The sequence below is a fragment of the Anser brachyrhynchus genome (genome assembly GCF_964034855.1).
Source record: "Anser brachyrhynchus genome assembly, chromosome: 3".
NCBI classification, from domain to species: Eukaryota; Metazoa; Chordata; class Aves; order Anseriformes; family Anatidae; genus Anser; species Anser brachyrhynchus.
This window is the reverse complement of record NC_137696.1, coordinates 45527333-45542916: the sequence shown is the minus strand read 5'-3', so window position 1 is coordinate 45542916 and position 15584 is coordinate 45527333. Positions and strand designations below refer to the sequence as shown.

At 37.4% G+C, this 15584-nt stretch overlaps 1 protein-coding gene across 14 annotated transcripts in view; it reads left to right on the top strand.

Moving 5' to 3' along the window:
- Window positions 1–15584, top strand: part of ACTN2 (actinin alpha 2) — an 84013-nt gene that overhangs the window by 21783 nt on the left and 46646 nt on the right. The gene's annotated exons all lie outside the window — the stretch shown is intronic.

The window sequence follows — 15584 nt, the reverse complement described above, 5'->3', positions numbered from 1 at the left end:
AAATTGTACTACAGAGTCTGCTCATGGGAGAATGCATTTGATTATGCATCTGAAATGCAGGTGGACGTTATCAGTGAAATTTCACTTGTGAAAGTGATATAGAATTAGGTAAGAATTTGTGCTGCTTAGCTTTGTCCAAGTAAACAGAGGTCTCTCCTGAATGTTATTTTATATCCTTGCAAGCAAACAAATATAAAAGCGTTTATATAGTTGGCAAAGTTGAGTCATTTTGGATGGTTTTACTGCTGAATAAAATATTTTCTGAGCCCTGATTGCCCAGATGAACAATGTATAACTGATGTGCTCTTCCTCTGTTGTGAGTGGTGAATTGTTGCTGAGTGAGTGAATACATCTTATGTGGCTATATATTTTTCCTCTCAGTTGATACCAATAGGAAAATGTACTCCCATTGGGCACTCCATTTCACTCTCATAAGAGTGTGTGACGTTTGTTCTTGTAATATTACTGGATTTGGTGGGTTTAAATATGCCTCATGTTGAGAGACTGAAGCATGGAGGTGATCATAATCTTCACCAGTGCTATACAATGCCCTTTTTTCTATCTAATAAAATTAGACAGCTCTTTAAAGAATAGAAGTCAGCTCTTTCCACATCATTTAACCAGCAAATACAATGTAATGATTATCCTCTGTGACTGTTTCTGTACATATTCTTTAGAAGCTCTTCCTGCAGGCACTACAAGTACCTCTTCAATACAAACTGAGATAGCATGGTCCTCGTAATCCTCAAACTACTGCTGTGAAAAGATAACAGAGCAGGTGCTATTGCAGTAATGATTTTCCTCTGTTATTGTAAATGCTGCAACAAAAATAGAGGTGGAAGACTTTGAAATACAATGTTCACCTTTTATGAAAGTGATTACTTGAAATAGTAGCTTGTAGAAATACATTTCATTCTTCAGAAGGCCCATCCAGAGGGAAGCAGAAGCTACCAGTTGTCTGGCTAATGACGTTTAGTTTGTTTTTACACTTGGACCTTGAATTCCCACACATGTACTCAGGTGACAAAAGTAGTCCTGAATTTATGTTCTTAGTGCAAAAGTGGGTGCTGCCGCATCCAATTTTCCCTGCTTCTGAGTTATAAGGGCATATTGCTTGGTCCATGTATCTCCAAAATAAGGTTGTGTTACTTGTGCAGAGGCTTTAAAGACATAAAGTACTAAGTGTTAATTGTACTAGGTGTGAATAAGATACTCTCTGTTTGCTTCAAATGCTTCTTCCCACCTGCTCTTAACTGTCAGAATCTCTTCAACTTGAAATGTAATAGCTGTTGTGTTTTTTTCTTTAAAAAACAAAACAAACAAAAACTGTAAGCAAAAGCAGTCCAGCCATCCATTACGTTGATAACAACTATCAGAACCTAACTCAGAGCACATGGCTTCTACTCTGAACTGCTCCCTGGAACATCGTTGTTCCTCTCCACTACCATAGCAGGAGCCTGCGGAAAGTGACTACCCTAGTCTAAAAATAACACCCCTGATTACTCCTTAAGCATCTAAGGAAATGCTCATATTTTTATAGGTGTTGAACACCCAGGCATTTCCAATGACGTCAGAAGGAACTGCAGTCTTATTTTGCACCTCTGAAAATCATACCGCTATTTTGGCACTCACCGAAAGGCCTAGCCATCTAACATTAAGTGATTTTTCTTTTTTAAACTCAAGTGTAGTCTCGGTTGCAAATTTGCTTTTCACTGCTGCAAGAATTACGACATTGCATGCTTGCATATGAGCTAGAAGAAAACAGGTGCTCAGTTGCACTGAATGCAAATAAAAAATTACATGAGTGATTGTGTACCTTTGGCGTGTTATTTCACCTAGATGGGTTTCTTTAGCCTACAGACAATATCTGTAGTCCAAATCTGTTTCCAGCTTTACTCTGGGGTGTAGTTCCACTGTGCATTTTCTTTGGTGAAGCAGCTGTCCACCTTTGACTCTACTCTTCCGTGGACTTACAGTCCCTTTTGTTTGTGGGTACAATGATCTGCTGTATACCACATCACTGAAATAATCTGAAGTAACCCTGTTCCCCTGGTTCTTACCACTATTTAAATACAAATCATTTCAGTAATGTAGTTTGCAGGGCAGCCTCACAAGCAGTTGTAGGCATACATGTATATATTATGTATAATGCACATATCATGTAGCTGGCGTAGGTATTAAAAGAAAAATAAAACACCATATGAGGCTGAAGATTGCTTGCTTGCCTGTGGCCTTCACTTCCATGACCAAGCACAAGTCCCAGTGTGGTTCTAGTGTCTAGTAACTTGGCATATAGGCTAGAGAGGAACTTTTCATTGTGTGACTGGGAATTAAAGCACAAGTTTTTTTTTTTTTTTTTTTTTTTTCTCTGTAAGAGTGTCACCTGAGACTTTGGTGTAGACTAAAAGTGAAATTAGATCTGGTGGTCTTCAAATCTGCCACATAACACAGTGCAGAGACATAATTTACTGGGTAAATATCTTGGGGTCTGACTGTGACTTTTCTCTATCATATATTGGTGTCAGGGCCTTAAAACAAAGATGTGTGTGCAATTGAGAACCTTTCAGAATCTGTTTTAATTTTATCAAAAAATACGGAAGACATTTTTATGTTTACGGAAATGCTCTAAAGAACGCAGATAAATTGTTGAAGAACATACTTTCATCCCCCTCAAATTGACTGTGTTGACCAATTTATGATGGATTTACTTACAATTTACTTACTCACCTGGCAATGTGGTATATAATTAGTGGATAAAGATAGCACAGTGAAGAAAATCAACAGAGAAAGCAAGGGAAAGACATTTGGAAATCCAGTCAACTAAATCCTGGATTAGCCTACTTTAATTAATCCTTCTATTTCCAGAGGACATACCTTTACTTCCTTCCATACTACAATGTGAGAATGTTTCTTTCATCTCATTCTAGATTGCATTTGATCATTTAAATATCTATCTGCTGAAACAAAAATGTTAGCCAGCACTATCTGTGATAGTTCAGGAACTCTTAAGAAAGCAGGAGGACAATAGGGCACAGATGGTGGAAGAAAGACCTGAGACTTGAATGGAGAATGGGAAATACAGTCTCATAAGAAGGCTCATTTGGCACTGATAGGGCAGTGGTAATGCATTTTCATTGCTTAATATACTTGAGAGAAAGCTTCAAGCAATGTAAAAGGCATGTGCTTCACCTGCAGTTTTGTCCCTTGCAGATCTATCACAGTAGTTGTGATGCTTTTTGGATTACCTATATTCTGTTTTTTAACTCTGTTGGTAGTGGCAAATATAACAGAGATTATGCTTTTATTCTCTAATAGTAAAGATGTGGCCAGTCATACAGCTGGAAAGAATACAGAGGAAGATAAACCCCAGAAAATTGGCTGTCCTCAACCTTTTTATCATTGCTGAAACACTTCCCTTCAAGCCTGTTGGCATTTTCACTGTGAATTCCTTTTCTCCTGATGGACAGCAGTTTTTGAGATATAAATATATATTTTTTTGTATAAATTCAAAGTTGCAATCTTTATTGCATGGGTGATAGTCTATTAAAGCTTTTATAAAAAATTGGCACAGTATTTCTTTGCTGAACTCAACTTTTTGCAGTGTACTGATAAATATAGTGCTCTGACAGTTGGGTATGAACTGGTTGTTTGGAGGTATGGGTTGCAAAGAGCTTCATGGTGTAAAGCACTTTGTGATCAGGAGTACTGTGTAAGATACTAGCTACTAAAGCTGTACTACTCCAAGTTGCAACGTAGAATTACTTGTTTTTGTACTGTAAATTCAAGCTCTGCAAAGTGCAGTGTATTGGAACAGGGACTGTTTGGTTTGCATGCTCTAAGGTTAGACTACCGTATTACAGAAAAATACTGTCCTCAGGTTCAGCTGGGATTCTGAACACTCCTGGTCAGGCTGTGAGCGAGTACTGTGTCTCTATCAAGGCGTAGGTCCTTGTGGGTAATGCTTCTCTGTTTCTGCTAATTTCATTAGGAGACATTTTGAAGTGAAAAATTTGGTTGTGTTGCATATAAAAAAAATCTACCATGTTTTGTTGATTATTAAATGCTAGAAAGAACAATATGGACTACTGAAAGAGATCATGTATGTAAATTTTTTCTCCAACGGGAATACAATATCAACATATGAAAATAAAAGAAAAGCCAGTAGCCAAAAGTATATCATACAAATCTTTCCACTTGTACTCTTCCGTTAGTCCTTTTTTGTCTTGTTTTTAAAGCTTTACTCCTGGCTAATTCTGTGGTTCAGAATGTGCTTGATTCACAGCTATTTTTTCACTGGGGTTTGTTTTTTGAGGCTTTTGAAGTAAAATTTCTTTCTTTTACTACAGTATTTTATTTCTTCCTTTTACTACAGTATTTTAAATTTGGAAAATGTACATAGGACTGTAAGACATTGCACAATCAATTGTAGGGATGAACAGAGCCCTCTTAATGCTGCAACTGGAGCTCTCAGTCTGTGGGGATGTTTATATTTTACCTCTACTGTCAGGTAAGGATTTTGTACAGAGGAATAGAGGTTTGACTACTTGAAAGAAGTTGTACACAAAACTTTGGATGAATAAGGACTCAAATGCTGAATTTTTCAATGTCTTTACTCACTGACTTTCACTCTCATTAGAGAAAGCAAGTTAATATGGAACAATGTAACTCAGAAATCTGTTAGTAATTTGATAACTTCACAGATTATACCATTTATTTTCTATTCTGTAGTGCTAATCTTGTACCTCGAGCATTTTAATGCATCAAATAATGGTATGTAATCCAAAAAATACTGAGGTATTAATTCTGTTTGACAAAGGTCACGAGGAGATATTATCTTATATTAACATACCTGTTGCTTTACATAGAAGGCAGAGAGAATAGAGTCATTAGGAAAGTAGTATACAACTGTAAATTACACGATACGTATTGTTAATGAAGTAGGAGGGAAGATGGAAAGATGGAAAACTAAGATCATTGCAAAACACTAAGGGATTTGCTCCCTGTTACTCTATCTCGCAAGAATAAATTATATAGAGCTGCTATATGACAGCTGGATGTGACTTGTGGACAAAGGCTTATCAAAGAGGGTGTCACCTGGATGCTGGCTGTGACCAGCTTTTTTCAAGGATTCATGCATATGATGTGAATAAACAAACTAAATTGCAAAAACAGTTGTTCCAAGAGAAAGCTGCCGTGCAAAACCCCTGCCCTTTGTCAGTATTTAGCAAGGTGGTGAAAACATTAATTAAAAGTCTTTCAGTATTGCAAAGCTGTCTACATACAATATTCTATTAGCTCCAACACCCCAACACATGATGAAAAATAGTCTTGACCTGAAGATGGACTTTTAATTTATTGGTTGCAATTGCAAGGCTGGGGGGAACCTTTCACTTTTAGGTCACTGTTTTGAAACCAGGCCAGGTGAATAAGTGACAAGGTTGCTAACACATGCATAGTGTCTATGAGATGAGTTGTAGTCCCAGTTTAGCTCTCGAGCAGACAGGTGTCCCCATCACTTAAACCACCAGAAATGGCAGCTTCATTGGAGATGTCCAAAACTGGTCTTATTAGTGAGAGACAGCGGCAGTGACTTTTCGTTCTAGAGGTGAAAGCTAAAACAATTTCTATTTGTAAAAATGTGTTCTCAAATTGCATCTTTGAGGTTATTCACAGTCATTGCTATTCTTAACAATTCCCTGAGCATTTTATTTTCTCCTTACCTAAACGGCTGGCACATTTCATAATTCACTATGAATTTAAGGAGGGAAAAATAACTGGCATGGAACTAGATTTACAGTAGCAGGTAATTAGTTTATGCAAAACAGCTGGCTTTGATTTTTTTTAAATACATAATTAAATTTGGATGACTGAGAACAGATGCTGAAGTTGTTGGTAACTATTTTGTGTTGTTTTCCATGTGTTCATGGTAGGTTCTGATCTTGCTTAACTCACAGTTCTTTATTTACAAGACATTTGTAGCTTTTTCAACTTTCTAACTTTTCTTACTATTATTTCTTTATTGGACCTTTTTTTTTTTTTTCTTTTCAGGGTAGTATTTGAGCACCTCAAACGCTATAGTGAATTTTCCCCAGAACAGTGTTGTGGGATATGGAGGGTATATTATTCCCATTATCCTTGAATACAGGTGTGGGATACTTAAAAGTACCCAGCTATGGCTAACATCTGTTCCTATTGTTGTTAAGTGGTCTTTGGTCCCACATGAGGAATCATGGATCATAAAATGCTCTCTATTTTGGCCAATACGTGTTTTTCAAAATTCCTGTCTTAAATGAATTAAAGGGTGTGGCAAGGCTGGGAAGAAAGCACAAGTGTCAAAATTTCTTCCCCAGGATTATAATATGGACCTTGGGAAATGTATGTACACATTTGCAATGACGTAGAACATGCCATTGCATCCACTTTCATTTTGATTTGCACTGTGTTTAACTTTCCGTGAACACTTTCCTGCCTACTGAATTTGAATCTTCTTTCTCTCTATCCTGTTACATTTCTTCAGCTTTGTTTCTTTATTATTCTCTGTCTTCATCCTTCTACTTTCTTTTCTTCCAATATCCCTGCCAAAGCTTCCCCAGTGTTCTATTTCTCTTTCCTGAGGGAAATTGCAGGGTCATAAAGTAGGAGAGGGAAGGGAGGATCACGGCAGAAAGAACACCCTGACAGAAACAAGGTTTACAGCTATCTGTTGAATGCCAAGTGCTTGGATTACTAAGAGATAATTGTCTTCTGCTAAATGAGTTATGTTGCAGTCTTTGGGTAACGTGTGTATATATAAGTTTTAGGGCCTCTCTATCACAGAATCTGGAAGGAAAAATAGTCTTGCCAATTACTTCTTTTTAAGGCTGTAGTGTAGATGTCAGTTATGATGGGAATCTTCCATGAACACCATAGAAAATATAACTGGGAGAATTTGGGAAGGCATTTAGTCCATTCCTCTACTTTCAGACAGAAGCAAATATGTTCATACTGTTATTGACATGTTTATTCAACTCGTTCTTGATGATCTCCAAGAAGAAGGATTACACGTTTCCCCAGCCAGTCTCTTCCAGTGCTTTTCTGCTCATAGAGTTAAAAATTGATCTAAATGTTCCTCATTCTTGTTTAAGCTCATAGCTCCTTGCTACCTTCAGTGAACACAGAGAACTGATCTTTTATCTGTTCTGATTTCGTAAGTGGTTGAGACAAGTATTAGTCTCATTACAAAGTTATCATGATTAAACTATCCCAATGGTTCTATATTTCTCATAGGTTAGGCTTTCTAGAATTTGATGACTTTCATGACTGTTTGGTGGCTTCTCTCCAGCTGGACCATGTTCTTCTTGAGTTTTGTGCCCAAAAGAGAGGACAGTATTCTAGCTAATCCCTTTCCAGCACTGAACAGAGTGGAAGAAATACTGCAGATATCACAGAATCATAGAATCATTTAGGTTGGGAACCTAAATACATATAAACCTAAATATAATATATTGATACACCATTCCCCTGTTTAGACATTCCAGTATTGCATTTGCCTTTTGTAACATTATGACACTTTTGATTGGGTTTGCTAGTGATCCACTTTTATTCCCAGATCATTTTCTTCAGTGTTACTGTCCTGCCAGTAGTTCTCCATCCTGTTTTTTGCAATTATTTATTACTGGAGAAGAAGACTATTTCAGACTTCTTGCTAATCTGCATCCAGCTTTCTTCAAGTCATTTCACGTATTTGTTGATTAGTTTGAATTGTAGTCCTGTCGTAAGGCATGCTAACAGACCCAGCATTTTGCTGTCATATTCAAACATTATAAGCATACACTCTCTTCTGTCATCTAAATGAGCAAATAAAGTGTGGAAGAGGGATGGTTCAGGACAGCTTAATAGTGAGCCATTACTCACCACTAGTAGTAGTAAACTTCTCTCTGACTCGCTAAAAATAAAAATACATAAGTGGGCAACTCTATGGCGTTGTGTGTAGTTTGAAAAGTCACATGCTTGGAACGTTTAGGTGCCTGCTGCTGTAAAACTTAAATAAATGGTTTCATCAACAGTAATTAAAAAGGAAGGAGCTTCCTGCAGGAAATAGAGCATCAGTAGCATTATACCAATGGTCTGGTGAAGTCCTGAATTCTCTGAAGACTTATCTAAATTTTCATGTTTAAGACTAATGCTTCTGTCTCGCATGTTAGGCTTATGTGCCTCAAAGCTCTGTCTTTTCCAGCCATCTCAGGTAATCTAATAGAGATATTATCTGCCTGTTCCTATTAAACCTTGCAATATTTTAGCTGTTTTGCCCTCTGCAGAGGCCTTACGAAACCTCGTCTTCTTTACTTTCATCCTTCCTGTTTTTCCATTCAGAAAAAAAGGATGATATGAGGACAGTGCATGAAGTGACCCATACTGAATTTCCCTTACATCTTGCTACCTCATGAGTTTTCTTCTGTTTGTACCACTGGGGCAACTTAACCTTTCTCTGTTGTCCCCTCTGAAAGAAAGATGTAGTATGTTTTTGTAACAAAAAGCTCAATAATCTTCTGAACACTTCTCAGGGTTCAGCCTTGCCAAATTATTCTTGAAGGGATATTTACTTGCTCTGTTTGTTTGTTTATTTGTTTTTATTTTTTAATAACGAGCACTGTAAAACAGACATGCAATCATTCAGTGCTGGGAGGGGGTCACATATTTTACAGGAAACCCTAGACTCACACAGGATTAGGCCACCTGCTTTGTAAGGACTGAGGTTTCCCCAGGCTGTTCCATGCAAACAAAATGCTGAAGAATACCCTCATGTCTTGTGCTGTGTTCTTTGTGATGAAGGCATCCCTTTGACAATGTCTGCTATGAATGATAAAATTAAGGAGCTGGGGCCCTTCTAGTAACTGGAGCTGATCCACTGGTAGTGGAGAGTACACCAGCATATCATTTCTAGTGCCATCTGTTCAGCTGTACAGAGGGAGGTGCTGAAGCAGGGAGGGCTTTCCCCAACTTTGGATTTGGGTGCCTAGTGGTGAAGCTTCTATTATATTCCCTTGTGAGATGGTTCCATGATATGCACTCTGTTGTTTCTGGGAATTTGGTTTTGACATACCACCTATGGCTTAAGGGTTTCCTTTTAATGAACTTTTGGAACATGCTAAACATTTCCCCCACCTTAGCCTTGATGTTGTTCTTCAACACGATTTCACTGTACTTCATTTGGGTAGTTGCTGTGCTCTGGTGTGCTTAGTGCTAAAACCACCCTTTGCCTACTAAGCGTAGTGTGATTGACTGGTTTGGTGAACCACCTCTCCTGGTGTAGCCACTCTGGTTATTTTACTAACATGCACCAATACATTTGGGCTTCTGTTGCGGTGGGAAATAAAAATAAGGGGACAGTTAATAATAATTCAAACCAGTAAGAAAGATGTAAGATTTTATTTTCAATTCATAAAAATACACTCATGCACTAAATATAAGAATAGTGCAGCTGTTCTAGATGTTTTAGGAACATACAACAGATGCCATATGTAGTCATTGGTTTACATCACGCTAGTATATCAAGGCTGTACGATTCTCTGCTGTTTTGCACCTTCATGCTCCTTTTTTTGGGAGCAGAATTAAATAGTTAACAGAATGAGGGCCAGCACAGACTATCCCAAGCCCAGGGATCCCTGATCCTGAAGTCATTAGAATGCTGTGTGGACACAGGAGCTAGGAGATCATGTTGCAGGATCATGACTTATATTTTAAAACATGGGTGACAGACAGATGGGCAGTTCTTCAAGGGGAAACCTCAGTCTTGTCTGAAGGAATGTTCTGGCAGAGCTCTCTTTAACACCCTTGCCATGTACTCAGAGGACAGTAATGTTCCATATAACTACAGGGTGAATCACTACATCCCATTTAGGCTGGAAGTAATGAAGACTCCCAGCTAGCACAAGAAGAGAGGAAAAATACCTTAGAAGAAGGGCTGTAGAACAGAGTTTTAAGAAACAACCCTATTAGACTGAGATAATTCAGGACAGCGCACACACACACACACACATATACACACACAAATATGTTGAATGCTTATAATTGAAATTAATTTTCGTCAGATGTGGTCTGCTTTGTGTGGGAAAGGAATTCGCAGGGAGCTTTGTGCTGTTTCACACGTCCCTGAGTTCGAGATAATGAGGAAAACAGCGGCAGAACCAAAAACTTGAGCAAGGTCGAGATAAAGTAAATTAGCTACAGTGTTAAAGATGAGCTTTGGGCAGTGGCCAATTGCTGGCTGGCTCAAGGCGCGTGTCTGAGGGTCTCTAACCAATTGTAAGACAGATTTGGGCACGTGGACAGTGCGTGGGGCTATAGGGAAAGTATATGTAGTAGTGGAAAAGGGCAATAAACGTCTCCTGTTCAAGAGCCATCAGGAGTCCGTGTCGTGCATCCCTTCAGCTTTGGGTATTAGAATTTAAGGTTCACTTAAAATGAGTTGTGCTTTTTCTTTATTTAACAGATACAGGAATTATTATATTTCCTATTGATTCAGTATTTTTCATAAGTTTCATAGGTTAAAGTTGGATTTTTCTGTATATTCTTATGGAAATGTTGCAGAAAGGCTAGACACACAAAACCCAAATGACTTATGCAGGCTAGTAGCCTTTCTGGTAGGGGAACAGACAAGCAGACATGAAGAAATCATTATTAGTTGTAAAACGTGTAAATATTAGAGCAGACAAATTTATTTGAGTTGAAAAGAGTGAAAGGTAGTATTAACCTTTTTTATGAGATACATGTACTAAATATGACAAGAGCCTCCAACCCTTTTTTGGGCCAGATTCACTTTGCAATTTTGCTTTTGAGTGCAAGTAAATAAATCTTCCTGAACTTGTGGAGGGCACCTCCTGTGCACATCCCCGTGAAAGTTGTATGGTTGTTTTGGTGATGTACATTTTAGACTCACTGTCAGTGCCAAACTAGAAATTCACCTTTTACCTTCAGCATATGCAACACACTGTCTTATGCACCATCCATGGGTAACTGGAGAGGGTGGTAAGCGGTGCTGGCTCAGTACTCTTTATCCCTATTATCACTGGCACATACGAAACTTGTTGTTATTGTATCTTCCTGATTTCCTGGTTTTGAAGCAGTATCAAACATAATTGTCATTATGCCCACATAAAAAGGATGTGTGGACTTTCTCAGGAGTGTAGTACTGTTGAGCTTTCAGAGGTATCACTTTTTCTGTCAAAGCATGTCCTTCATTGTGCATGTATAGAAATAGTTGTATTGCAGAGCAGGCATGCCCTGTTATTTCTTGTCATTAGCTATAGTCAACTGATAGATAATTAGGGCTATCTTGTTTTACTGTCCTTGATTACAATTCTAGTTGTCAAGGGCTTGTAAAATTAAGTGGCTTGAGGAAATTAACAGGTAAGTTTATTTTTCTCAAATACATTCTTATAGTCACAGATCTATGAATCCAAATTACGGAGAACATGATATTGGTGGTCTTCACAGTGAGGATAGTTGGGCATAGAACATAAACTGTGCTCCCTTTTCTAGAGTTAGTTTTTCCAAAATATGCCCATGACAGAGTTATAGTGCATTAAGAGAAAATATACCTGTGGGATTGAATTGTTTGACTTCCTGCCCTGCATCTCTTCCTCTGTAGTCTTCTATAAAAGAATGTCAGCCAAATTTCTCTAGTAATAGATCTGGAAAGGAGAGGGTTTGTTTATTTGTTTGTTTGTCTTTTGTAGAGTCACCTATGGTAAATAAATTCTAAAAAGAAATGTCTAGCTTTCTAGGTACTTATCACTCCTGGTATTCAGCTTGGTGCCTTCAGTCCTGCCTTATTTCTCTGAGCAATCTGATACTCTGAAATGTGCTGTACAGTTCACCACAAAAAGGAATTTGCTTTGTCTAAGTCATTTAATAGCTTTTAAATCCCAATGGATTACAAATTTACAGGGTACTGTATACTGGCTGTATCTTGATCTCCAGAACTTACACATGCTTTGAATTGTTTCTTAATGACTATTAATAGAAATGTTAGTTAAAACCAAACAGTGAGAATTTAGGCTTTAAACAAGTGGTATCACAACGAGAATGGAAGGATGGGGTGTTAAATAAAACGTGAGTTGTGGAAAGTGTTAAAATTTCCAAGTGAAATTTTGCAGCAGCTTTTACATATCAGTAAGTCCACTGAAACAAATAGTAAACAATTCCTTAAGTAGTATTCCTATAACCATGTTTAGTCCTAGGAAAGTAAGCCAATTTGGAAGGCTCCAAACTATGAAGCTACATTTGGAGGAGTATGTCCTGAAGTTAAACTTTGTGTGGGGCACAAGACAGCTCTCAGAAAGGGACAGCAGCATTTCATGAACAGAAGTGCACTGGTAAAACAGAAAACTAGGAGAAACTGTCTTTTAGACCTAAATAAAGATCTAAAGACCTAAAGATCTAAATCTCTTATTCTACATATAGAAGATAAAATTTAGACTACCTAGACACAAGAAGTCTTAATAAAGAATCCATGCAGAGCTTCAGCAGAATTTAATTTTCCTCATGATTGGAGGCATGGCAGGTAACTCCAAGTTTATCATTCAGAATGCTGCAGTTCCAATGGCAAACCCCAGTATTGCTGGAAACAATTGTAAATAACCTGCAGATATAAAAAGGCAGCCCATAAAACAAGTGACTGACATCAAACTATTTTTTGAGATTAGCTTGACTCAGCAATAGTAGCATCTTGTTTGTATCATAGCAACGTTGGTTGCTTAGTGTCTTCATAAAATTAACAATATTGAGGAAAGAAGGTGTGCAGATCAGGAGGGAAGAGGTGTTATCTAGCAATTAGAGAACAGCACTGAGTGTTGGAATATCAAGGATGTTTTTAGTTTTTCCACCAAGATTCAGTGAGCTTTTGTAACTCACTTTGTCTCTCAGCAAATTCAGTGCCATAAAAATGTCTGTCTTCAAGAGAAAGTATTTAAATTATTGAAAAACCTTGGGATTTTCGTATAAAACTCATGTTCTGTATCTACCAGTGTGGCATCCAGGAAGTTGAATTGTCTGCTGTAGTAGCAAAGTAGAGGACTGCAGTGAGATTAGAGGTGGACAAGATTCTACTTTGCTTTTATGTATATATTTATATATGCATATATGAGCTAAGAATTGCCATGTTCCATTTCTTCGTAAGAAAGTGAGAAGTAAGTCTTTCACAGTAGGAATCAGATTCATATTTTAAGACCACTTTACTGGTGGGATCATTGCCATTAAACTCTGAATGAAATGAAGAACAGGGAAAACTCATTTACTTGAGTGGTACAAGTTCAAAATGTTCACTATAAATGTCTCAAAGAAGAGATGGAAATGTCTGTGGTTTTCTTCCAAATTCCCCATTCAGTTTAGCACTGTGTGCTTGGAACAGTTCTACAAACTGCAATAGCATCTGGGGATAAGTGCATGTCCATCACTTAAGCAACTCATGAAAGGCTCATTCATTTACTGGTTCAGCTTTCTAATATTTATTGCCAAATTGCTCTTTAAAGCTCATGTACATTTGCCCTTGAGTGCTTTCAGCTCTTTTTCACATATTACCATAATATTGTTCCTTCGAAGAATGCTTGTTGTAATTTATAGTATTTGCAAATGACTTAGTGTGTTAAGCCTTTTAGATACGTATCAGTAGAACAAGATACAGCTCAGGGCAGACAAATTAGTCTTAGAAACTAGATCCTAGCCCTATAATGATCCAAACCGAATACCATCCTAAGACTCCATCATATCCAGCCCTGAGGGTAGAAGTGCCTAGTATCTCTGTTGTGATGCATAACACGCTTCAGTTTCAGATGTCCCATGAGCTCAGGGAAGCTAGTTATCTTAAGATGAGCTATGTTTTACCTTCCTGAATGACTGCTTTTCAAGCTAACATCCCTTTATTAAAATAATTTTATTTGCAGAGGTGCTGCAGCTGAACTTATCTATGTCTGCACACAGCAACTTTCTTATGCCACTGCCTGCAACTCATCCTTTGCAGGTCAACAGGACCACTGCTTAGAACCACTTCCAGTAGTCTCTCTCCTCCTTTCTTTCAGTATCTAGAATTAGCTATTTCACTGCACAACTTCCCCAGATCTATAGAGCTTCTTGCTTCCTTCTTTCAGTTGGACAGGAAAAGTTGATAAAAACAAAGTTTAATGAAGTTAAAAAGAAAGTGAAAATTTGCTGCTATTTTCCAGGACGAGAGGAAGTGCTTCTTTTTAACTTCTAGCTTCTGATAAATACACTTATTTTTCTGCACCAACTGTGACAATCAATTCTTTCCCTCCTGCTGTTAGATATGTTCATTCTTCTGTCATGGTGATACCAAAAGGCTTACTGGGGATATTTCGAAGTGGCACTCTGCAGCCACCCCTCTGTTATGACTGGCCACATCCGCGGGATATTCAGTATGCCCTGTATTATGTCCATAACTCAGTGCCACATGAAGTGACCATATTTTCCATCACACTGGGGGAAAAAAATCTGCATTTTGGTCACATGGTTGGTACCCAACTGATCCTCTAAGTGGCGTAAGGATAAGGATACTGAAGAAAAAAAAAATCAGAGATGAAGCTGCAGATACCAGAACAATGCACATGTCCTGCAAGCTGTTCTTTATCACTGTAGGAGCTCTGAGACAAGATCCCAGTAAGATGCAGAAATTCTTTACATAAATTGAATCAAAGCCTACAATAATCAAAATGTTATTCTCTGACAGAATGTTGCATTTTTAAGAATAGACCATTTCTGAAAATTTAGTCTGTATCTTCTGAAAGTATGAGATCTGTCCAGCATTTACATGACATAGTTCTGAGGAAAGTTTATGCCTTCACCTGTTGTCCTTTCTTATTCTGTTACTGAGAGATCAAAAATTAAATAATCTAAACAGCAGGTGAGAAAAAATAAGGCCAAAGGAAATTTTGCAATGAAAATTGGGATTTATTTTAGTTTTTAAACTAGTTACATTAAAAGTTCTTAAAACTATTACACATTAGAAATAGCAAAAGAAAGGGAATTCTAAATATCTGACAGTTTTAAGTATCTGAAGTCTAACTTACTAAAATATGCGGCCTTATTTTATACCTAGAGTTAAATACCTAGTAAATACAAACTTGCTTTATATATCTTAACAGTCACTGAAAAGCAAGGAGATCTTTTCAGAAGGTTGAGGTATAACAAATATTTGAAAACAGATGAATTTTAAGCACTAAATTTTATAATGATCCCTGTTATGATTTCATTTATGCAAAAGTTTATGTGTATATTGTCTCTATAGATCAATGAATTTACTTCTGCTTTTCATCTTTACAAGTAAAAGCAGACTTGGTTGTTCTCCACTGGGAGAGAAATGCTCGTGGTTGCTTTTATGACCATTTTTACCCTGCAAACTTAAGTATCTTCATTTGTCTGTTTCAAAAAGTTGTAGTAATTTTCTGAAAACTATATAACACAATTTAAAAATTAAATCCTTAATAAGGCAGACCATATATTCAGGGTCTGAATGTAAAATTACCGCACTTCAATTATTGTAAACTTCCAAAATCAGTTTTAATTATCTGTGTCTTCAGAAGGCATTCTGT